This window comes from Callorhinus ursinus, unplaced genomic scaffold, assembly GCF_003265705.2.
Source record: "Callorhinus ursinus isolate GAN/ISIS: 27379988/994484 unplaced genomic scaffold, GSC_fseal_2.0 scaffold2, whole genome shotgun sequence".
NCBI classification, from domain to species: Eukaryota; Metazoa; Chordata; class Mammalia; order Carnivora; family Otariidae; genus Callorhinus; species Callorhinus ursinus.
Window position 1 is genome coordinate 28,958,292 of NW_027397064.1, and position 26,089 is coordinate 28,984,380.

At 38.5% G+C, this 26,089-nt stretch overlaps 1 protein-coding gene and 1 pseudogene across 9 annotated transcripts in view; one reads left to right on the forward strand and one right to left on the reverse strand.

Moving 5' to 3' along the window:
* The window catches only part of PARD3B (par-3 family cell polarity regulator beta), a 1,017,627-nt gene that overhangs the window by 421,535 nt on the left and 570,003 nt on the right, over positions 1-26,089 (reverse strand). The gene's annotated exons all lie outside the window — the stretch shown is intronic.
* LOC112839786 (protein FAM204A pseudogene) lies at positions 22,028-22,832 on the forward strand (annotated as a pseudogene).

The following is a 26,089-nucleotide window of genomic DNA, read 5'->3' on the forward strand; positions in this document are numbered from 1 at the left end:
CTTGCTTCAACAAAGAACTCTAAAAATTAAACTCAAATCTTGCCAGAACACATTTTGGAGAAGAGGAATTAAGGCCTCACAAATGCCCCAAATGCAGGACCTTAGCGATAGGATGATCCCAAAGGCAATGACATATCCACATATCCACACTTTGGATCCTTCCTTGCTTCCTATCTTTCAGACAAGAGCTCTTTCTACAATACCCCTTGCTTTTTACACTCACAATTATCCAGAGGGGGGAAAAATCGAGATGCTGGCATAAGAAAGGAAATCTTGTGAATTTCATTCATTTTTTTTCCTTTCATTATTTCTTATTCTTTGCCATAGAGGCCATGTCTCTAGGTACAAAGTCTGTGAGGTTCCTTGAGCCAGGCCCAGGATGGATGCCCAAATGCCCCTAGTGCATATGTCTTGGCCTAATGCCCGGGTACCCACCCCAGTGCCAGCCTTTCAGGGTCCACAACCAAAGCTTTCTCAATCTCAGCAGTATTGAATTTTGGGGCCTGGTAATTCTTTGTTGTGGAAGGTGTCCTATGCATTAAAGGACAGTCAGCAGAATCTGTGGCTATTACCTACAGGATGCCAATAATACCTCCTTCCCCAGTTATGATAACCCCAAATGCCTCAGACACCGCCAAATGTCTCCTGGGCTCAAACTCACTTCCAGTTGAAAACCACTGCTCTGTACAGTCAACTTTAACTGCCAAGTACTGTCAAATTTAAGGCAACTGCCAAGTATAGTCAAGTTTAAGGCAAGTAGGGTCCAGAGAAGTATTTGGGATTGCAGTGCTGCCTGCTGATATGTTCCCAAGTCCTAGAAATGGACTCAGTCTCAGGCTACAGGTTTGTGACTGACCAATTAGTTGGTCACGGAATTCTGCACTTAGTTATGCCTCTGGTTGTATGTCTCTGATTATTTGGCAGCTAATTTTCTAGGGGCAGAAATACAGTCTTTGGGGGATTAACAGAGTAAGAAAAGTGATAAATATTGAATTTATTGTTATATATACAAAATGCTGACTTTTATTAATATAAGCCAGAAGAAAAATTTAGCCCATGAAATGGTGTTTGTTAGGTGAGTTATGCTTCTGTATATGCTGATTTGTACTTTTTTTATTTATTAAGAATCACAGACTTCTATAAAATAGTATTAACATAAAGACTTCTACTCATTTGAGAACATAACATTAAGTATAATAATGTATGTGCACAGTACATATATAGTTCAACTATATAACATATACACTATCTACATACTGACACCTACCCATCTACCTATTACCTACCTGCCTCACAACCCTGTGAGGGTTGTCTATCCGCATATGTGTATATGTCTGCATAGAAAAAAAAGATAGTTATCCACTGGCACTGCAATATGGACCACAGTTTCCTTCTTTACAATTCTTCTGTGTTTTCTAGACATTTGTCCATCATTATAAAAAGATAAATATAAAAAGATAAAAGATAAATGTTTTTGAAAGGAATTTATGAAGGTATAAGAACCATTTGCTGTATTATTGCACGGCCAACTAGAAAGATGTAAACACATCTCCATAATGACACACACACATGTTTACACATATGCATTTCTAATAATACCTATACTATATGTAATATGTATTGCCCTATAGTAGTATATATACTATATGCATTCTTTAAAACTACATAGTATATAATGTGTATGTGTATTCTCTCTATACATATATATGCATGTATGTTTATGTGTGCATGTATGTGTGTAGTACATTGATATCCCTCTTAGATCGCCAATGACTTCCATGTTACGAAATCCGATGGTCAATTGTCATCTTTTATCTTTCCTGATCTACAGGAGCATTAGACCAAATTGATGAAGCCCTACTTTTTGAAATATTTTCTTTTCTTGGTCCCAGGACATCACTTTCTTATAGTTCCTCTCCCACTTCATGGTAGACTCCTTTCCAATTCCCTCTGCTGATTCTTCCCCATCTCACCAAGCTTTAAGTATTAGTGTCCTAAGAATCATTTTTGAAGTTACCTCACCTAATTTCATGGTTTTAAATATCACTGACACACTCATGAGGCATAAATTCCTATCTCCACCTCTCTCCCCTAAACAAGACTCCCATAACCAATTCTCTAGTGAACAATTTTATAGGATTTCTACCTTGACATCATCACATTGAAGTAGATTATCCCTTAAACCTGTTCCTCCTGAGCAAGTATATGGAACTGTATTCTTTCAGACATTCAAGCAAGAGACCTCAATGACATTGTTGACTTCCTTCTTATCTCACACTCTATATCCAACCCGTCAGCAACTCCTGTCAGCTCTACTTTAAAAACACACCCAGGGCGCCTGGGTGGCTCTGTCAGTTAAGCATCTGCCTTGGGCTCAGGTCGTGAAGCCGGGGTCCTGGGATCGAGGCCCACATCTGGCTCTGTGCTCAGCCAGGAGTCTGTCCCTCCCTCTTCCTCTGCTCCTCCCCCTGCTCGTGCTCTCTGTCTGTCTCTGTCTCTAATAAATTAATGAAATCTTAAAAAAAAAACACCAAACACCCAGAATTCTATCACTTTAACCATCTGGGCCACCACTGCTTCTCTCCTGACACTCTCTGTCCTAGTGTCTCCTTTCTGCCTCCCTGCTTCCACTTTTCTCCTCTTCAGGATGTTTCTCAACACAGCAGCCAGAATGGTCCCATTAAAACAAATACTCAAAACCTTCTGGTGACTTCCCACCTCATTCAGAGAAAATGCCAGTGTCCTACAACTTCTAAGCTGAGTGCCCTGACTCTCCTCTCCGCTCATCTCTACTACTACTTATCCTATGCTTGCTGCATTGCCTTTCTTCTTTTCTTCAGTACATCCTTCATCCTTCATGCTTCTGCCCCAAGACCTCTGCATGACCTCTTCTCTCTGCTGTGAATGCTCCTCCCCTAGATTCCTGCAGACCTCCTTCCCTCACTACCTTCAATTCTCTGTTCTAATATCAATTTACTAGTGAGGTTTTCCCTGACCATTCAGTTTCAAATTGCTTAAATGCCCTCTGAATACCACCCTACCCATGTCTACTATCCTGCTTTTCCTCCACAGTACTTATCACATATCGTATATGTGCTTATTTTTTTTAAAGATTTATTTATTTATTAGAGAGAGAGAGAGAGAGCTTGCGGGGCAGGAGGAGAAAGAGAGAGTCTTAAGTAGACTCCATGTTGAGCATGAAGCCCGACTCAGGGCTTGATCTCACGACTCTGAGACCACCACCAGAGCCAAAACCACTTAACCACTTAGTCGTTTAAACAACTTTACCACCCAGGTGCTCCTGCTCATTTGTTTGTTTGTTTGTTTGTTTTTTCTTTTTTTTCTTTTATGTTTTTAATAGGGTCTCTTGAATGTGGGAACTTTTACATTATTCTGATTCTTTTTCCACCAATTTATTGCCAGTGCTTAAAACAGTGCCAGACTCAAAAACAGGCACTGCATAACTATTTGCTGAGTGAACAAACATACACAGATAGATAGAGATGTTTGTGTGTTTGTCCAACAGTATGTGCTTGTGTATATGTACACGTGTATCTGTAAATATGTATTTGTGGGTTGTATACATATATATGTAAATAAATAAACTGCAGCTATCACATTTGATTTCTACCATTCCAGATTTCACTAATTTAAATGTTTATAAATTAGTTCATACATTAAAAATAATAAAAAGCACAAAGTATAATAGTTTTAAGAAACCTTAAAAGTAACCTCGTCCAATTTCCCTTTTCACACAATGCTTCCAGTTCCTAGGAGAGATGATAACATAGCTCAGTGTCAGCATCCGATCCTCAATGAAGGCATCAAGAGGTGTTACTGCTACCAATCTGTGATGAACACTGGACTGCTCATGGTTTTAAATTATAACATGTACTTCAAATCTTTAGTGAATACTGCAAACAGCAGTATTCATGGTACATTTCATCAAGTCTGGGAAGCACTGTGATCCAGTACCCAAAGACACATCAGCCATCTTTCTGTCTGTTTACCCTCCAAGCAAAAACATACATGTGTACACATACACCTATAAACAAAAGTTTCATGAAACAATACTTAACCAGAGTGCAATGCCTTTTAGAGATTTCTATGATATCTTATTTAATTTTTAATTTGGTCACAATCCTCTACATTAATTTCATAATCCAATACTGGGACATAATTTTCAATTGGGAAAACACTGAAATTATTTATATATATATATATATATATATATATATATATATATATATATATATAATTTTTATTAAATAAAAAAATAAATGAAATGCAAAACCAAATAGTGAGTAAAATGTTAACTGTCTTATCCTAATTTTTATAAGCCATTTTAATGTTTTATCCTAACCACCCCTAGCCTTAATTAATCCTTTAATCTCTTTTATACAAACTTTCTTCAAGTTCTTACAGCTGCTGTTCTGTTATCATAATTAAATATATTTTACCTTATGCCTCCCATCCAGTTATGTCTTTCCCTATTTTTCCATTCCCTCACTTTGTTCTCTGTAACACTATCTCTATTCCCAAGCACAACGAATAACCTGTTAGAGCTGGAATAAAGAAATGAGATTGGTCCATTCTGGCCTGAGTGACAAGAGTCACTCTTTGCAAAACATAGTGATCCAACAAATTTTTATCAAGCATCTTGTATGTACACAACACTGTTATATGAAGTGGCCAGTCTACATAGAGATAGTTGGCAAAAAGTTTACTGTACAATATGTGAGGGCCTTTCTGTTTCATTCACAAATTATCTGGAAAGGAAGAGTCGAATTTAAGAATAGAAAAGAAACAGAGGAATCTACATAGGTGGACCTTGTGAGATATACTAACCATTTTTATCAAACAAATATCATAGAGAATAACGAAGCTGAGAAAAAGAGAGATAAACTACTGGATCATGAGGGGAGAGTTCAAGAGATAAGTGATATCATAAAGCAAAACAACATTAGAATAATTGGGATCCCAGAAGAAGAAAGAAAGAAAGGGGCAGAAGTTATATTGGAGCAAATTATAGCAGAGAACTTCCCTAATTTGGGGAAGGAAACAGGCATCAAAATCCAGGAGGCACAGAGAAACCCCTCAAAATCAGTAAAAATAGGTCAATACCCTGACATCTAATAGTAAAACTCACAAGTCTCAGAGACAAAGAGAAAATCCTGAAAGCAGCTCGGGACAAAAGGTCCATAACTTACAGTGGTAGAAACATTAGATTGGCAGCAGACCTATCCACAGAGACCTGGCAGGCCAGAAAGGACTGGCATGATATATTCAGAGCACTAAACGAGAAAAATATGCAGCCAAGAATACTATATCCAGCTAGGCTATCATTGAAAATAGAAGGAGAGATCAAAAGCTTCCAGGACAAACAAAAACTAAAAAAATTTGCAAACACCAAACCAGCCCTACCAGAAATACTGAGAGGGGTCCTCTAAGCAAAGAAAGAGCCTAAAAGTAACATAGACCAGAAAGGAACAGAGAGAATAAACAGTAACAGTCACCTTACAGGCAATACAATGGCACTAAATTCGTATCTTTCAATAGTTACCCTGAATGTAAATGGGCTAAATGACCCAATCAAAAGACACAGGGTATCAGAAGGGATAAAAAAAAACAAGACCCATCGATATGCTGTCTGCAAGAGACTCATTTTAGACCCAAAGACACCTCCAGATTGAAAGTGAGGGGGTAGAAAACCATCTACCATGCTAATGGACATCAAAAGAAAGTTGGGGTGGCAATCCTTATATCAGACAAATTAGATTTTTAAACCAAAGACTATAATAAGAGATGAGGAAGGACACTACATCATACTTAAAGGGTCTATTCAACAAGAAGATCTAACAATTGTAAATATCTATGCCCCTAAGATGGAAGCAGCCAGTTATCTAAACCAGTTAATAACAAAATAAAAGAAACACATCAACAATAATACAATAATAGTAAGGGACAGTAACACCCCCCCTCACTGAAACGGACAGATCATCTAGCAAAAGATCAACAAGGAAATGAAGGCTTTAAATGACACACTGGATCAGATGGACTTCAGAGATATATTCAGAACATTCCATCCCAAAGCAACGGAATATACATTCTTCTCTAGTGCCCATGGAACATTCTCCAGAATAGATCACATCCTAGGTCACAAATCAGGTCTCAACCGGTACCAAAAGATTGGGATCATTCCCTGCATATTTTCAGACCACAATGCTTTGAAACTAGAACTCAATCACAAGAGGAAAGTCGGAAAGAACTCAAATACATGGAGGTTAAAGGGCATAAAATCAATGCACAGAAATCAGTGGCATTTCTATACACCAACAATAAGACAGACGAAAGAGAAATTGAGGAGTCGATCCCATTTACAATCGCACCCAAAACCATAAGGAATAAAGCTAGGAATAAATCTAACCAAAGAGGCAAAGAATCTGTACTTAGAAAACTATAGAATACTCATGAAAGAAATTGAGGAAGACACAAAGAAATGGAAAAACGTTCCATGCTCATGGCCTGGAAGAACAAATATTGTGAAAATGTCTATGCTACCTAGAGCAATCTACACATTTAATGCAATCTCTATCAAAATACCATCAACTTTTTTCAAAGAAATGGAACAAACAATCCTAAAATTTGTGTGGAACCAGAAAAGACCCCGAATAGCCAGAGGAATGTTGGAAAAAGAAAAGCAAAGCTGGTGGCATCACAATTCCGGACTTCCAGCTCTATTACAAAGCTGTCATCATCAAGACAGTATGGTACTGGCACAAGAACAGACACATAGATCAATGGAACAGAACAGAGAGCTCAGAAATGGACCCTCAACTCTATGGTCAATTACCCTTCGACAAAGCAGGAAAGAATGTGCAATGGAAAAAAGACAGTCTCTTCAACAAATGGTGTTGGGAAAATTGGACAGTCACATGCAGAAGAATTAAATTGAACCATTTCCTTACACCACACACAAAAATACTCAAAATGGATGAAAGACCTAAATGGCAGGCAGGAATCCATCAAAATCCTAGAGGAGAACACAGGCAGCAACCTCTTCGACTTCAGCCGCAGCAACTTCTTCCTAGACACATCACCAAAGGCCAGGGAAGCAAGGGCAAAAATGAACTATTGGGACTTCATCAAGATAAACAGCTTTTGCACAGCAAAGGAAACATTCAACGAAACCAAAAGATAACCGACAGAATAGGAGAAGATATTTGCAAATGACATGTCAGATAAAGGGCTAGTATCCAAAACCTATAAAGAACTTTCAAACTCAACACCCAAAGAACAAATAATCCAATCAAGAAATGGGCAGAAGACATGAACAGACATTTCTGCAAAGAAGACATCCAAATGGCCAACAGACACATGAAAAAGTGCTCAACATCACTGGGCATCAGGGAAATACAAATCACACCAGTCAGGATGGCTAAAATGAACATGTCAGGAAACGACAGATGTTGGCGAGGATGCGGAGAAAGGGGAACCCTCCTACACTGTTGGTGGGAATGCAAGCTGGTGCAGCCACTCTGGAAAACAGTATGGAGGTTCCTCAAAAAGTTGAAATTAAAGCTACCCTACAACCCAGCAATTGCACTACTGGGTATTTACCGCAAAGACACAAATGTAGTGATCCTAAGGGGCACGTGCACCCCAATGTTTATAGCAGCAATGTCCACAATAGCCAAACTATGGAAGGAGCCTAGATGTCCATCAACAGATGAATGGATAAAGAAGATGTGGTATATATATACAATGGAATATTATGCAGCCATCAAAAAAATGAAATCTTGCCATTTTCAACGATGTGGATGGAACTAGAGGGTATTATGCTAAGTGAAATAAGTCAATCAGAGAAAGACAAGTATCATATGACCTCACTGATATGAGGAATTTGAGAAACAAGACAGAGGATCATAGGGGAAGGGAGGGAAAAATGAAACAAGACGAAACCAGAGAGGGACACAAAGCATAAGAGACTCTTAATCCCAGAAAACAGAGTGAAGGTTGCTGGAGTGGAGGGGGGTGGCAGGATGGGGTGGCTGGGTGGACACTGGGGAGGGTATGTACTACAGTGAGCGCTGTGAATTGTGTAAGACTGATGAATCACAGACTTTTACCCCTGAAACAAATAATACATTATATGCTAACTTAAAAAAAGACAAAAAAAATTATCAGAAGTAATTACTCGGTGTCAGAAGAGGAAAGGGAGGTGGAAGATGACTTGCTAGGCATCTATATTATTTACTTAAGAGTATTCCAAGTAGGGCCATCTCTGGAATCAGAAACGTTCTTTCGTGCAAAGCAGTACTTGATTCACACATGCAAGTGTAGTAATAGCCCAGCCTTCCAAACCCCAGGGAATCCACCGGTCTGCAGGGCCAGTGTTCAATTTCTCAGAAGCCTAAGTCAGACCTGAAAGCATCCATGCTGAACCTTTTATGGCCCTCATTTCATTAAATGCTGTGCTCTTGGCTCAGCACAAGCAAGCTCTGGATGTCTTTGCCTTGCCTCCCAAATGTGTAATTAGTCTGTGTTGTGAGCTTACTTTATGCAAGAGTTATGATTTACATGCAATCATTTTGTCAATTACCAAAACTCAAACAAGAGGGCTTTAAGGGGAAAAAATGAATATATATAAAAATATGTGTGTGTGTGTGTGTGTGTGTGTGTGTGTGTGTGTGTGTATATTTAATATAAAGCAAAAGCTATACCTGGCAATTCTGCCAGGATATTTTATAATAAGCTTAAGCACTATTAACTTTTGCCTAAGTAAATTCTAAGGAATTTGAGGTGATAAAACTTTTGTTATAGCTAAATAAATTTTCATTACAATGAAAGGATAAGATACCTGCAAGACATGTAACTTTCTGAATTTTTAACATATTCTAAAAAAGTATGGATAGCTGTTATAAACATGAAAAGGTTTTGGTCAATTGGATTACATAAAGTTCAGAATGTGAATATCACCCTTGAGTAGGGATAAGAGGCTCTTTCCAACAGCTGGGAGGCATTCTATTTTAGATTGTACTTTTCAGGGAGTAAAGAAAACACAGCAAGAGATGAGCAGGCATATGCAAAGGTAAATGGCGATCCAAGGATGATTATCTTCATAAAGGTAAAAGACTTCCCCCTCCAACTGTTGCTAATATATAAATGAAATCAGCACAACCCTGGGTGATTTATAAGTGGACAGATTATTTTTTAAAGTCTTTTGCCTTCTGGGCAACATAGACAAATCAGAAGAAAGAGTCAGAGGTCATACTGCAGGTAGTTTAAAAATCTGAGTCATACTGTAGGTTGTTGATAATTAACCCAATCAATGGGGGAAACTTCCTTAAAGGTAGGTTTCTTATGGGTAGCTCGATTATCAATATAGTAAATATATGTCCTCCTTATGTAATCTCCTTAAGTAAATATTCACCTACGTTCAAATACTTTATAACTAAAGACCTGAATGAAGAAAATCCTACAAAATGTCTGTAATTGAGACACTTTTTTCATGGTTTTTGATATCCATTGTCTGGAAAGGATGAGGAAAAAAACCTACTGAACATAAGAGCTGACTTCTGACTGCACTTATCAAAATTTTAAGTCAAAGATTAATCTAATACCAGGAAACAAATGTCAAAGAAAATGGCCATTCTTCATTGTCTGCTCAATATAAAAACGCCTTAATGTAATACTAAGAGATTAAAACTAACAGAAGTAAAGTAAGTCAAAGTTAAGATTCCTGTAGCTATCCTTTTTCCTCTCCTACTTAGGGTATATATACTTGAAAGATCAGCAAATTCCATAGTTGAGTAACACTGGCAAAAAACACTGTTTTTTCCTTTTTCCGATAAACATGGGAGAAATGAATATAATATATTGTGTCATGAAAAGTAGTATAAATGAATACATTACAATTCAGACAGCATGGATTCTTTATAAAACTAAAAACTGCTTTGTTTATATGGGGAAGAAATAGGTCCTTTTTGTTTTGTGTTTATTCCTTCCCATTAAAAGTGAACTACAGAAACCTGATTAAAATGTCTTAAGCCTTTTATAGACAATCATTCAGTGTTTAAAATACAAGAATACACGCTTTTATATGAGTATAAGATTTAAGAACAAACAGTACGATGTAATAATATAATACTCTAAAAAGGAAGCATAGAGGGTCTGATTCTTAGAGGAGCAGACCTATTTGAAAACCTGGAGTCTTAGGTGAAATACTTCCAATATCTTTGCCATCCCAAATACTCTGTCTGCCAAGCTATCTGCATTTAGCAGTTTTAAAAGACAACTCAACTATCCAGGACAAAAGCTGAACATGAATAAAAAATACGGAGCACTTCATGGAAGTGAGCTACCAGTTATGGTGCCTGTTCCACACACAGCCTGTCACTGTTCAGGAAGGGTTAGCAACTCACTGAATTGGAGGTGCCCTCTGAAACCACGACCGTCAGTCCATAGGTGGCTAATGCTTGCTGCAGGGGTCTGGCCCAAGGCCACGCCCAACTAGAGAGGGTTTTAGAAACCAACTATGCCAGTGAAATTGGTTCCTTCTAAGACTTGGATCCACGTAAGGTCTAGAACACAGGGTCACAGTCATTGCATGTGAGGACAAATACCCCGATAGTTTCTATTATGAAAAATTCTAGGGAAAAGGTTTATTTTAGGACTTCTGACTGCTTTTAAGAGGTTAATACATATTCCCTAATTTCACTTGATCATGGTAAACACGTTTGCATGAAGCATATTGGAGGAAAAGTATTCCCCCCCTACACTTAAAGACATGTTGCTTTGGAGAACACAGGGGAGGTCAAGGTAGAAAGGAATGGAGTGGGGAACAGAGAAGGCTCAAGAGAGAAGAAATCTTGTAGGTCATGAACAATGTCCTAGAGATACCACACAGCCTCATGGTTAAGTTTCCAGTTCCATTACTTCTGTGTCATGCTTCTGTGTACATGCCATTATGTCACAACTTGCATCATCGATAACAGAGTATCATAGAAGGAAAATACAGACTCAGGCCAGGCTTCCAAAGACATAGAACAGCAAGCACATTCTGGAGCCCTTATTCCATAAAGGGGAAAAAAAATGACATTTAGTTTCTTTATGAGAAATTAATTTATTTTTAGTTTTAGTTTTTAGTTTTGGATTGGGAGATTTCTGCAGATAATATAAAGACAATGGATTACAGTTATTTTCACTGGGATCTTAGGAAGTCACAGAATAAGATATCTAGCCACTACAGTAAAAGTATAAAAATGTTCTATCTAACACCCACCATTCTGAGTACGTGTGTCATTATTTAGGGCACAACAATTCTTTTAGTAAAGATAATATAGTTTTCTTCCCAACTCAAGAATTCTAAAAGCAGAGATTATGTCTCCAACACCTTCATTTTCTCTAGAAGACCCAATAAATGTTCTTTCACTTTGAGGCACAGAACTCTGAAGGGCAGAGTCGTGTTTATTAAATTATGCTACAATGTAGTAAAGGTACTACCACAGACTCAAGAAAGTAGTATTTTTGTGGGGGCTGGAGGAGGGGCTAATTTGTTTGTTGGTGAAGGCTTTAAAAAAAGGAAATGATGAAAATATAGTCATTTTAACCCTATCCTTCATCTGATGTTTGAGTTGTACCTAATGAGACTCCAGCTGGAAACCAATCCCCTTTAGAACACTATCCATGATAAATAATCCTAAATTCCAAATAGAGATTGAGAAATCTCTATGGGTAGCAACCATTTTAAATTCACAGTACATGTTATGTTTACTATTGTAATGAGAATGTTCTTACCATATATGTAATATGCCCTTTATATATGTCGATGAAGGCATATAATTTGCATTTTATCTTAATTAAATCAATTATGCTATTAAAATTAATTTTCAGATAAAACTGACTTCAAAATAAGAAGTCATTTATGTTCTGTAGAGTATGAAAAATCCATCAAAATTAAAATGTGGATCTATCTTCCCTATCCCCACTACGACAAGCAAATTGGGGAGAAAGGAAACCTATCCACAGTTAATTAATGGGGAAAAGTGTATCAGTCAGTTGCTGTCACAAAAATGTTGCATAACAAACCACGCCAAATTGGGATACGAGCAGTAAGGCTCACATATCTGCAGGTTGACTGGGGTTTGCATGACCAAGGCTGGACTCAAGTAAGTTTGCCTTCAAAGTGTGGGGCACATACATGTCTGCTCCATGTATCTAGCATCTTCCTTAGACCACTGGATATCTGAAATATGTTTCTTACATGCTGAAAGACAGGAATGCAAATATGAAAGTATCTTTAAAGCCTTTGTTCACAAAACATCCACTAACATCTAATTGGCCAAATGAATTTGCATGGCCAAGTCCACAGTCTGCGCTTGGAAAAGAACTATCCACATACACATAATGAGATATGACAAGAGGATGGATATATAATGCTACTATTTGGAAGCGAATTGAGATCAATAATCCCATCCTCCAACGGAGTGATATATATATATATTTTTTTTTCCATATATGGGAGATACCAAGGGTTAATAATATATCATAGGGTTTTTATTTCTTTTAATCATATCTTTCCTTTCCTTTGGTATCACATTTTCTACTGACACATATATTCATCCATCGTTATCATCTGAATGTTGGTGTCCCCCCAAATTCATATGTAGAAATCTTAATCCCTGTGGTGATGGCATTTAGAGGTGGGGCCTTTGGAAGGCAATTATGTCATGGAGGTGGAATCCTCATGAATGGGATTTATGCCTTTATAAAGAGCTCCCTAGACATTGTCATCATATGAGGATACAATGAGAAATCTGTGACGCAGAAGACAGCCCTTACTTGGTCATGCTGGCACCCTGATCTTGGGCTTGCAGCCTCTAGAGCTGTGAAAAATAAGTTCCCCTTGTTTATAAGCCACCCAACCTGCAGTATTGTTACAACAGCCCAAATGGACTAAGACACCATCCTATAGTCTGTACTTGAGAGTGGCTTCTATGTCTGTGTAATTTTCCCAAGGTAGAGGAAGTCAGTAGCCTAGATCTGGGAAGATTCCTGCCCCTGCATCCCTGCATTGTTCCTGTCAGGTTCTTAAAAGGGGCTCTTCAGGTGGCTCCAGAGTCCTAAATAAATGGCTTAGGTTACTGAATACTGCCTTTCACTTTATGCTATTCTTCTTCAGTATTTATCTTCCAAATGATCCTCTCCCTTGCTGTTTTTATATATGTGAAAGCAGGACAAGGGTAAGGGAGCAATTTCTTGCAGCAATTTAATTCCTGTAAATTCAGTGTGTAATTACAAGAAGTTTAAAAGTTCAGCACACTTCCAATCAGTGTTTCCCAAGATGTAGGTTGAGCAGGATTTCTTTCTTCCCTGAACTAATGGATCTTCATTTTCCAACAAAGTCAAGTATGCATCAAAGACTAAACAAGGACTATCTCATGCCTAAGGAATTTTTTTTAATTAATCCAACACAACTCCATTTTTACTTGCTGATACATGAAAAAGGAAGACTCATCTAAGTACAGTGAGTGAATGAATCACTTTAGTCAAGCATTTTCCTGACAATACAAACCTACAAATTTTATGATACTGAAGTCAAGCATAAGAAAAAAAAAAAGCTTTATTTTACATGTATGTGTGTATATATCAAATACAGAAACTATTTTCACCTCAAAAGAAATTTTGCAGTGAAGGTATAATGGAGTAAGAGACTCTTTACTTAATATCTCCAAATATCCTGATTTTGTGTCTCAGCATATAAGCCACTTGTTCCTTTCCTGATTTTACCAGTGAGAAAACAATTTGCCCTCCTCTGAACTCTGTTTTATTTTCTTTTTCCCATTCTTATGATTCTCATCACTTCCTATTCCTCCTAAGAGCACTGCTGATAAGTGCTGGATCAGTTAATTCTCCCATTGTAGTTCAATATGGACCACAGTTAATTAATAATAAAAAATTATTTTAAAAGCTGCTAATTAAGTTCCACTATCACCATGACCACCGTCATCAAATGGGATTTTGAGTAGTGGATCTGGGATACATACAGCAACAAATTCCCCCTCCTCATTTTCTACAATGCTAATAAGCTTAATCATGACCTATTGCCATACTGATGCCTATGAAGGGCTGAGCTATGCAAGAAAATAGCTCACAAATGCTTCTAAGAACTCACATTTATTTTGGCTCATCTGATCACCATATCCGCTCTTGAGTTTTGATATGGGGTGGAGTAAATCTGTCATTCACTTCTACTTTATTATGACAGCTGGTGTTATTTGGCAACTACTCTGTTCAAATTAACCCCCCAAAAAGCAATTTTTTCACATTTAAAACAAAGATCGTGTCTCTATCAACTCCTAAACAATTGGGTGAGAAGTTTAAATTCACTTACTAAGTGACTTCACTTACTCTAAATAAAACTGGAAAGCAAATAAACCAAAAGTTGCTTTGACAGTTTTTGTTTGTTTTACTAAATTGGGCACCATTGTGTACAAACACCAAATCAAACACTCTCAATGTATCTGGTATCTCCCTGTCTTTGACTTTCAAATCCATTGCATATTAGTCATAGGTAACCCAGAATATTTTTTATATGCTATTTGACCCGAAGGAAGAATCAAAGTCATAATTCAAATATGTTAATGACTGCTAGAAGAGACACCTGACCAATTACTTTCTTGTTAAGGCAGTCCTTGATCCTAGGCTTTGTCTCTTGTCGATGTAGAGTTCATCCCATTATTTCAGCCACATCAAAAGTAGGGCATTGGCTAAACAAACATGCATGATTTATAAAGGCAGCCGTATTTTACTGGTAGAAAGCAAGCCGTCTAGTGTTTAATGGGGACCGTATGTTCAGATGCCTCCTCAACTTATTTTTTTTTTTTCTGTTACACTAGGGAATGGAAACCCAACCTCCTAAAAAAAACAAGCTGAGAAACATAAAGAATAAAAAAATTCTAGAATTATGAATAAATGCGATTTATTTACTAATATGTTATAACAACAGAATAGGGATATATCAATTTTAACCATTCTTCAGCCTATCAGGACACGTTGTGCTCTGCCTTGATCTCTAACTTCCAACAAAAATATCTGTATTAGCAGAAAATTCAGCTGCAACTTCCTAAAAAAACATGAATGGTGTTCTAAGAACATCGTGTATGAGCGAAAATTCACTTTTTCCCTCCTAGCGGTCTATTCAAATAATCTCCCCACCTTCTCTTAAAGGAAAGCAGATTTGGGAACCTAAAATAAATGGAATGGTCTTCCTTCCACTTTCTTTACTCTCTGGTCTGAGGTAATTAATGTCTACTCAATACCATGCTCAATCATGTTTCCCCTGGGACAGTACTTTCAATTAAACCCTTTATTTCATCCAGGAACGCCTGGTCTCATTGACCACTGTACTTTTTATCTGTGGATTTATGATAATCTAATGCACATCTCCTCACAGGCAGAATGGCCTTATGAGTCCTTATTGTTCGGATGCCAAAAGAGAAGTGAAAAACAAAATTAGCTCCTGCGGAAGCCAGGAAGGAAACCACATTTGTTTAACACAGCAAGAGGCCTTTCACTACCTGCCCAATGGCCTTGACCATCACACTGCCCTGGCCTCTCAATGTGCTGGCTGCCCTTGTCTGGCTGCTCCAGTCTGATAAGACCTGCCAACTCCCTTGAGAGCTACTGGACGCTGAGGGGTGAGAGGCAAAGCCATCCTCGGGTTACATTTTCAAAGGGTTGTGAAGGAAATCAGACATTTACGTGCTATTGCTGCTATTGCTATTCTTTTCTGTAAGAAACTCCTACCTACCTAGGTTAAAGAGGAACCTCTGAACTACTCTCTGAGAGCAAATGCTGGGCTTTTCGAAAAGTAAGCTGCTAGCTTGTTTGTAGCTATGTGCCTTTACTTTCATTCCAACTAGGACCCACATAAGATTTGGTTTCTGTTTCAGAAGTACACAAATTATAGTGACATGTTATTAACTTAAACACTATGAGAAATTACACATATTTTTTTAACAGTCATACTCTGTTATGTAGCTGAAGACAAGGCTCGATCTAGTGTACTTCCATCTCTTCATGATATTGGGAATAAGTCACTGTTATGTATATCCTCAAACACAAGTCCAGCAGCCTTCATCTTTAATTTCCTTGCATGCCAACATAGCACATAAAATTATCAAGTTAATAATTACATTAATATTTATTTATATAATTTATTTACAACCTGTCTCATACCAAAGAGGAATTGAGGTGGCTCGCATTAATAATTACATTGAAAATATCTGCCAAGTTTTCAACAAGTTGCTAGTGCTGACACAGTCCTATTTTTCAAATTGAAGAATTCAGAACCCAGAGATTTTTTATTGCATTAAGGATGGCCAAAACCTTAATGAATAGTGTTTGCAATTCATTCACTTTTCTTCATGTGTGATGGAAATGAGCTTTAAATAAACTATGACGGTAGGGACAGACGAGACAATTTCTAGTTAAAAAACACGTTACGTTTTTTAAGTTTGTATTTAAAGTTTTTAAGTGTGTATTTAAGTTTCTTTGTAAACCTGCTTCTTATATAACGTGAATTTTTCCTTTCTGTCTGTCAAAAGGAATGCTGATAAATTGTGCCTGGGTTGCAAAGAGCCAACAGGGTTTATTCACTGCACAGTATCTCCAGAGCATAACACTATGTAATAATTTACATTCTATCAGATGGGTTATATTTAAAAACATCTTACGGGAAAATGCACCAAAACTTCCAATATTGGAAAGAAGGAATACATTTCCTTCCAAGCTAACTACAGGAGTGAAGTCTCTTATGGTACCCACCGCCATGGTGGCATCAGAAGATTGCAGGAAGGGCTACACCTTTGTGTATTAACCACTATAGCAACAAGAAACACAATGGCAAGGGGTCAAAAAGGTGGCCATGAGGGAGATCTCTGCTGGCAGTATGTTATTCTACATTTACTTAAGAGAAGTCACTCTTTATGTCAAATGCTCCCGAGGCATTCTGAACTGTAGAACAAACAAATGCTCAGAGGCACACTCCCAAAGCCCATTCATATATATAGAGATCATTCATAATTCAGGTGCTATCTGTATTGAGCGTCATGCCAAAATTTGATGCACAGAAATTCAGAGAATAGTATTTTGCTGTAGGAAGCGGTCTAAGAGACCAATTAGTTCAATCTCCTCGTTTTGTAGATAAGGGAACTCTTCTCCCTGTTTACTGTCAATTTTTTTATTTTGATAATTTTAGTATTTATTAGTTTATCACTATCTCCATAATCCAACTCTTATTCCCAAGTCCCCAGTCAAGATTGTGGTTATCTACTGTAGAAAGGTAAATCTACATGGGCTGGGAAGAAAAGTCACACGAAGAGGGCCAGGAGTTTATGTTTAGCAAGAGTGTCATGACTAAAAATATTGCTGAACAACAAAGTTAGGGAAAAGGAGAGGCCTTCTCTACTCTGGCTTCTCTCACACTGTATTTTCATCAAAAAAGAACTCAATAAGCTCTTCATGAATGGAATTAAGAAAGATAAGACCCAAGAAGTTAAATGACTTTTCCAAACTTGAACATCTAGAGTGGCGGTCCTGCGTCAATAATGGGCATCTCACATCCCTGACCAATACTCATTGTGCTATAGAGCAGTGTTCTCTTCAGCTTTCCTAACCAAATGTGAGAGATTGTAACAATATTAGCCCCAGTGAGTTATGCCTCCTGGAAGTGTGACTCTGCTGCTCTTTCCAGGCAGTCATGGCATCTATCTACCCATCCCCTGAATCCTAATGGGCGTTGTGACTTCCTTTGACAAAGAGAATGAGGCAGAAGTAACACTGCAACCTGCAAGGCTAGACCTTAAGAGCCCCTGCAACTTCTGTTTTTGTTGTTCTGAAATGTCCTATAAGGAAGCTGGACTAGCTTTCTAGAGGATGAAAAGACACATTAACTAGAATCAAGGTGCCCCACCCAACAGCCAGAACCAAGTGACAGCCATGTAATGAGACCATCTTAAACCTTCCCCGTTTGCAGATGCTCCAGTTGAATGCAAGCCTCAGGAATAAACCTAAACCCAGAACTTAGGGAACTTATGAACACAGACTTTATAAAAGAAGGCGTCAAATGGATCTTAAATTTGATGGATTTCTATATTATCCTTGGAAATAGTCTGGTTACAGGCATACAAATTTGGCTCGCATGATAGCATAAGTAGCCAACAGTATTATCACTATGACCAAAATGTTCCTTTCCTCCACTCCTCCCTTTTCCTCAGTCTTCCTTCCTGCCATTGGCTCATGCTTTTCCAGATCCCTGGACTTCCTACTTTCTTTGAATCTATCCATGGCCCAAACAGAATCCCACCTCATTAATGAAATTTTTCATAATTTTAAAGTTCTTATTGATTTCTTCATTTTATATAACTTCTGGTTCGCTATTAACCTCTTAGCTTGTTCCTTCAATTTCTGCAACTAAAAAAAATATGTGTACAACTCTTCCCCTCCCAACCACCTTCCCCACAGAAGGTAGTGTGCCATATTCTTGTTTCTCTAATGACACTCAGCATTGTCTTTAAGTTCTTGGAGTTCAGGGATCATGTCTTAATACATTTTAGAGTACACAGTATGTGGCGCAACTCTAGCACAAATAAATGTTTACTAAATATTTGATCAGCTAAACTGGGAATAGGTGTTCAGTATTTGCTGAACAATTGAGTCCTTTCATCGTCAATATGGACCCAGAAATAGAGGGCAGTAGAGGGCTGACAATTCTCCTGGCTACCAGTCTCTGAGTATTAAAGAAGAGAAATATTTGGTCTCAGGGAGATGGAATGCAAGCAAGTAATAGGTAAGATGTTTTGGTTGGGTTTTTTTGTGTTTTGTAATTTTGGGGTTTGTTTTTTGTTTTTTGCTTGTTTGTTTCTGTGTGTTTTTCTCCTCCAGTGGGAAGTCAAGGGTCCACAGATGAAATATGTAGCTTCTGGGAAGGAGAGGAGGGAGAAGGTGAGCTCTTTCAAGTTAAGTTGAAAGTCTATAACTCCCCTGCAGGGTGCTAAGGTCAACAGTTCCATATACCAGGAGCCACAGACTCCAATATTTATGAAGTAATGACCATCAAGGGGAGGCTTTGTTGTTCTTGGGGATATTTTCTCCATTCTCCTACCATTACCTCCATCTTCATCACCATCTGGCCTTTTAATGTAAGTTAATGTAATGTACCATTATCTTCCTCATCATCACCACTGAGCATTTTAATGTAGAAACATAATGCAGAAATATATTCTGTAATAGAAAGATACCAAACTGAGTATCATTTGCTTCCAGAAAAGCAGGATGATAGGTCAGAAGAAAGAAGAGAGGAAGGAAAAGGAGAGAATGAGGAAAGGTGGGAAACCTGAAACAACGTATCGAGCTGTTAAACAATCCTTCCTTTGGTCGTAAGCCTCTAAGAAGTGCAAAGAATTAATTACGGAAAGACTAGGTGATAAAATTCCTTCACATAACTCAATAAGTGGCCAGGAAACATAATTGAACTCGTTTATAATTGAATATCCTGCCATCAGGGCAGACTTAAAGAAGGGTAAACTTAAAGAGACATAACAATATTAAATGTTCTTTTGTCTTTTTAGTGTTTGTGATTAAACATTCTTTTTAAAGAGAGACCCGGGATAGTGGTGGGGCTTCATTTAGGCAGCAAAAGGAACTGAATAGCATGTGATTTGTACTTGGGCATCTTAATTTAAATAATTATAATATCTTAAAGAAAACCGTATCTTAACTCCTTCAACGTTTTATTACATCTGACAAGTTCAGTACAAGGGCACCTATCTATTTGTGCATTATGCGTCATATGTTCTGCACACTCATTAAAAATAATGAGAACATATTGAAAAGTCATTGCCTAGAGAATCTTTGGGGACGGGGCATGGGAAGAGGTAAGTGGCAACAGATTGTGATTTAAGTGTCTATCTCTGTTTTATCAGCCCTTAGGAGGAAGAGAAAAAAAAAAGAAGTAGCAATCCTAAGCTGATACTCTTTAATGATAAAGATCACACATTTTCCTGAAAAACAGGCAGATGAAACATGTTCAAACCTCTAAGTACACTTTCAAAATGAGATGGACCGTAGTGGCAGTTTCACAACTACGGTATTTAGCTAACCACGATCAATTAAGGCTATACTTCTCCCTCCGCCCCGCCCTGCCAATCTTTAAATATCCGTTACAAAATGAACGCATTTCCTTATCTTACACCAAATGTACCTTAACAAACGTACTGATCACAGGCAGAGAGGTAATTAAGCAAATCAAGGTCATCCCCCGAGTTCCGTAACCACCTTCTTACCCAGCTGCTCCCTATCAACACCTGGCATGAATTATTGGAAACATTTGGCTAACTGGATAATAAGAAGGATATAATCTGTGGTTGGTTACAATCTTGCTTTTTCTGAGCTGTTTAAACATGTATGTTTAGAAAATTCTTCCTTTTAATCGAACCTCCAGAAGCCTAATCATGGCCACAGTGGCCACTAATAAGACATACGTCTTGTACCACAAGAGGAGAGCCGAATCTCATGGCCCTTCATCCTTAACACTGCAGGAGAATGTAAGTAGGCCCCAGTCCTCTGAAATGTCATGAGAGCTTCTTTTCAGCATAGACCACTTCTTCCGCTACCTTCCAATCTCCCAACAAAACCAGTCTTGTGATAAAAGTCATTAAGTATTTTCATTCTGACACCTGGAAGCCATACAACCAGGCAAAATGACCAGCACTTCCTCCATCTGTTTTAATAATGCTGAACCAGAGCATTTATCATCATCTATTTTATCAAGACTAGATTTTGCTGACAAGGGTTCAGTAAAATTCTTTCAGGTATAGGTACTTCCCAGGGAGTAGCAAATGACTAAGTATCCCTCGGCCTTGTGGGTTATTGAATGCATTCAAAAACTTGGCAAAGAAGAAGGACTTAGTCACTTAGACACAGCACAACTGAAAGAAGGTGTGATGTGCAGCCCAATGAGGTAGAAATCTTAAAAAAAAAAATTCTGATTTTGACAAACAATGTAAATTTTGGTAAGGGGAAATGTCTCTGTGTCTCATTTTCCCCATTTTTAAGATAGGAATAGTTAAACATAGCTAAACATAGTTGCTTTGTGACAGAAAATGAGGATCACCTTCTTAGGAGCTTTGAAATCTTTGCCATGAGTTCAACCATAGCAGGGGGGTAGAATATGGTCCATGTAAGGGGCCAATGGAGCATATCTCACCCTATAGTGTCCCATCTTGGAGAGAGAGAGGAAGGGAGAGGGGACAGAGGTGTAAGTGCCAACAAATACCAATAACCCAATCTTCAAAACTGCCCTAGAAGCACCTCTCTTTGGTATGTGCTTAAATCTACAAGTTACAAGGTGGCATACAACAAATTTTGAGCACAATCAAATCGAGTGTAGGAATTTAAAAGCACAATCGAGTCGGGCCTGAAAAAGTCAAGTACAATTGAGTTTGCCTAAATGAATCAGGAGTAATTGAGTTGAGTAACTGGATTGTGCTCAGCACTGGCCCTTTGCCAAAATGAGAGGCACATGACCAGAGACGCAACTCAATTGGTCTTAAAATTTTCACAGGATATTTCTTCCAGAGCAAAAAATTGTTGCAGAATAGAAAAAGTTGAAAATTTGGTTACGGGAATTAGTCAGATATAGTCACTAAGTTATCCTATAGGCCTTTATGCCCTTTATAACAAAACCACTATTCCAATGGTTCTCAAACTTGAGTAAGCATCAGAACTATCTGGTGGGCTTATTAAAAATATGTCTTTAGCTCTAACCCTAGAGTTTCTGATTCCTCAGGTCTGAAAGGAGCCTGAGAATTTGCACGTGTGGCAAATGGTATTGAGGTAATGGTATTCTGCTGATCTGAGACCACACTTTGAGAACCACTTCAACTGAGATTGAAGCACTTAAAAAAATACTTGAGGTTGGCGGGGTCTTAAGATGGCTGCCGGGCGACTGGCTCCTACAGAAGAAAAGATGTGGAGTGGGCTGCTACCTCCTGGCCTAAATGAAAGTGATATTGAGTTGAATTCTGAAGATGAAGCCCCATTAGAGAACTCTGGACTTAACTTACAGGAAGCTAAAGAAGATGGGGCCATTACAGAAACAGAGATCTCAGATTTCCCTACTGATGGACCAAAGCCTGGAGTAGAAGCAAATGTAAATGCATGTGAAGAATGCCCCTCTGGAATTCCCTTAAATATGTAGCATAAATTTCAAGAATTGCATAAAAAACATTCTGAACAGAAAACCTCAACTTCGGGAATCAGAGGGGAAAAAAGAAAACACCTCAGGAAAGGTAAATTGAAGAATGAAGAAGATTCTCATAGTGAACAGACCTCAAGTGAAACCCAGTGGAAGGAGCTTACTCAGTATTTTGGATTCAATGATAGGTTTGACGCGCCCCCCCCCCCCCCCCCGGTTAAAAAGAAAAAAAATTGACAAGTCGGGCCTTGAAAAGAGCATAGACCAGGCTGTGGAAGAGTGGAACATTGAGAAGGCTGAGGAACTCAGCAACCAGCTAGCTACTCGAGAGCTTGGTATAAAAATTGCCAAGAGGGTTGCCTGCCACAACTTTGTAAAAGCCAAAAAGGATGCTGAAAATTCACAGGTTGCCCAAAAAAGGAAGAAACTTGCATGGGGGTTTGAAGCAAAGAAGAGATGGGAAACCAAGAGCAACATGGGATATATGTAACTTGCCCGAGTTCCTCAAGACATTTGAGTCTTGACTTGGGTATTTGCTTGAGTCTCCAACTGCTCAATTTACTGAAAAGATTTACCTGCTTATGTTAGCTATGTCAGGAAACTGACAGAAATCGGAAAAATAAGCATAAAATTTGGGAGTTGATTATTTATATCTTTTCAGTCTTTTTCTAAAAAAAATACTTGAAAATACTTTTAATATTTTAAGAAATAATATTTTAAAATATTAGGCAATGATACTTATTGTCTATGTCTTTACAAGTAAACTGTACAACTAGATTATGCAAATGTATTCCGATAATTTAAACTACCTAAATTGTCATTTATATTCTAGACTTTTGTTTAGGGGGGAAGAGACGGAAGGAAAGGGAGAGAATCTTAAGCAGGCTCCACACCCAGCGTATGAGCCTGACGCGGGACTCAGTCTCCTAACCCTGAGACCATACCCTGAGTGGAAATCAAGAGCTGGCTGCTTAACCCACTGACACACCCAGGCGCCCCTGATTTACATTCTCTCAGTACTATCCCTACCCTCACTGTCTTGTGTAGCGATAACGAGAGATTGCTAATGCTCTGAAGTTTGAGGAAATCTATGCCTATTATTTTTATTTGGTTTAAAGTAATTGTATCAGGAAGGATAATGCATTAGATACAGATTAGACATAGAGTAGGAGCCACAGCACCTTTAGCAATACCCTTTCCAGCCTTCTATATCATCTGCTTTAATAATGTGTAGCTTTCATTTATTCAGTCAACAAATACTTACTGAACATAGAGTGTGCACCAGGCACAGGAAATGACAACAGAAGATAACATTATTTGACACTCACTGTGTAGTAGCATCTATGCTCAGCTAATTCTCACAACCCTACAAGATAGGTGCTGTTATTACCCTCATTTGACGATGAGGAAACTGGGACACAGAGAGGCTGAGTAAGATTGCAAAACAAGGGTTCACACTCTATGTGCCCCAGTCTAAGTACTTTATACACATCTCTAAGGCTGACAGTCTCTTGGGCAGATAATCCTCTGGTCCCTGAGTTAGAAGTGAGGAACAGGGCTGGGCGGTGGGGGGGGTGGCTCAGGGAAGTAACTTAATCAAGACCATTCAGCCAATAGGTGGTAGAGCCAGGATTCAGCCCGGGTCTGACTGATCCCAGATCCCAGGCTCCTAATGACTACATTATAGCCAAATACAATAAGCTCTTGGCAGGTATCTGAATGTCTTTTCACCTCTTCCAATTTATTCCGAACAACACTATTTCTCATGTTAGCCGTTGCTCAGTAAGCTGACGAGCTGGGCTGCCTACTATCTCCCTGATGTGTTTTATGTTTTCTAATCTCAGAGTACTTGAAGATGCTGTTTCCTTCCCCCCTGTATCTCTGCATTTTGGAATCCTACTCAATCAAGATCAAGACCTTTCTCAAACACTATCATGATCTTAAAGGTTTTCTTGGTCCCCCAACTTTGAATCCCCATAACACTTCATTGAATAATTTGACCAACTGGCCAGAAGCTCCTTGAGGACACGAACACATCTTATTCGTCTCTGGAGTTCATGTTGCGGAATCTTGACTAGGATTAGATGAATACCGCTTGAATGGAATTGCACTAAATGGGGAAAAATATGGTAGAGAGAAGGAGAAATGGAGACTATATTTTAGCAAGGATTCCATCTTAAGTCACAAGAACTGTGTTATTTGGAGAATTCATAAAATATAGCTGCGTTTTGATTTCTGAATAATTATTTAAATTCCAAAACGTAACTCCTGCACTTTGGTTTAGGTAGACAAATCATTCTGAAATCATCCTTCAATTTCTGCTACTTATCCACAAATAGCTGCTATAATATTCATTCTTCCTTAAGTACCTTGGTTAATTAAGCATGGAATCATTTGAATCTAATAGCCAAAGGGAATAAAATAATATATCAGTTAAATGAGGTTCATCTAAGATTTCAAACGAAAATTCTTGCATGATTTATGATATTAAATAATTTGACATCTGAAGGTATGAATTTTTCACTTCCTAAGAAGATAAACAGTAAAGGAACAGGAGCCACATGTCATTTGCAAAGGCAGTCACAGGGATTGGTAAATATGGTGGCCCTGGACCACACTAAGCTCAGCAGCTATTCGGGGAGCGTCCACACACATGTGTGTGGGGAGCATTTTTTTTTTTTTCCTCCTCAGCGAAAGCAATATTCTTAAGTGAAAGTCACATCAGCATGACAAACATGGCTGGCTAGCTTTTGGATCTCAGTCATGCCAGGCAGCGGCAACTTGCTTGCTTGAAATATATTTAATCCCACTTGCAGAGGCCAGCATTTAATACAGGCAAACTTGGCAGGTAGAAATTATAAATACATTTGAAATGTTCTCAGCTCGCTTTACCCACCAGGGGTTGCTGTGATTTGCAGGATAATTTAAAGATAAGGCAGCAGGTCAGAACATGAAACATTAAAGAGGTTAACAAAGGAATGGCACCATGTTTGTTTCTCCCAGTAAATGAAAAGAAGACACCACACATGTGCGCATGTATATGCACCTACATGACAAAACAACAGTCTCTCGCTTGCTCTCACTCTGAAGCTCTCAAAAAAATAAAGGCAGCACCTCAAGAGGAAACCTTTAGTTTTTCATGATCTTTCCTAAACTGACATTTTGCATAAGAACACAAGAATTTGGGGTGCCAGGGATGGGAGAGAAGTCGTAGAGCGTGTCTCTCACAGAACACACGCCAAACAAAGCACTGATTACGGAGCACAGTGTTCATTTCAAGTGCAGACGCAGACGCAGCACTTTCACCTTGGGATTCCATTACCAACACTAACCTCAAAGTCCCTTTTGCAAAAACGTTCCTTATGTGAACACCTCTTTAATAAACTCTCACCCAGTCAGGGGGTGAAGACATCAAAGCGTCTTCCAGCTTGGGATTCTGGAAAGACTGCCTTTGAAACACAGTTCCTTTGGTAAAGATACTAGAAAGAGCTTAAACAGTTGTGATGCTAGTACATGAATTCCTCTCATTTGATGTTCATCCCAGCCTGCCGCCGATGGAACGAAGGTTGGCTAAATGCGCCGCTGCATTTGTGATACTAACCAGTTGCTCAGGCGGAAGGACATGGAAAGAAGTCAGCCCAGCCCTCCCGTGGCAGGTCGGGAGAAATAACCAGGAAATGGGTGCTCAGGCCTCTGCAATGACAGAGGGTCACATCCGAGAGAGACCATCCTATATTGGGACTTCCTGTAAAAGTGCTGACCACATGCTCCCTGGACTCTAAGTGTTAAGACTTTACAAGGAGCGAAGATAAGCAGGAAGTAAGGAAG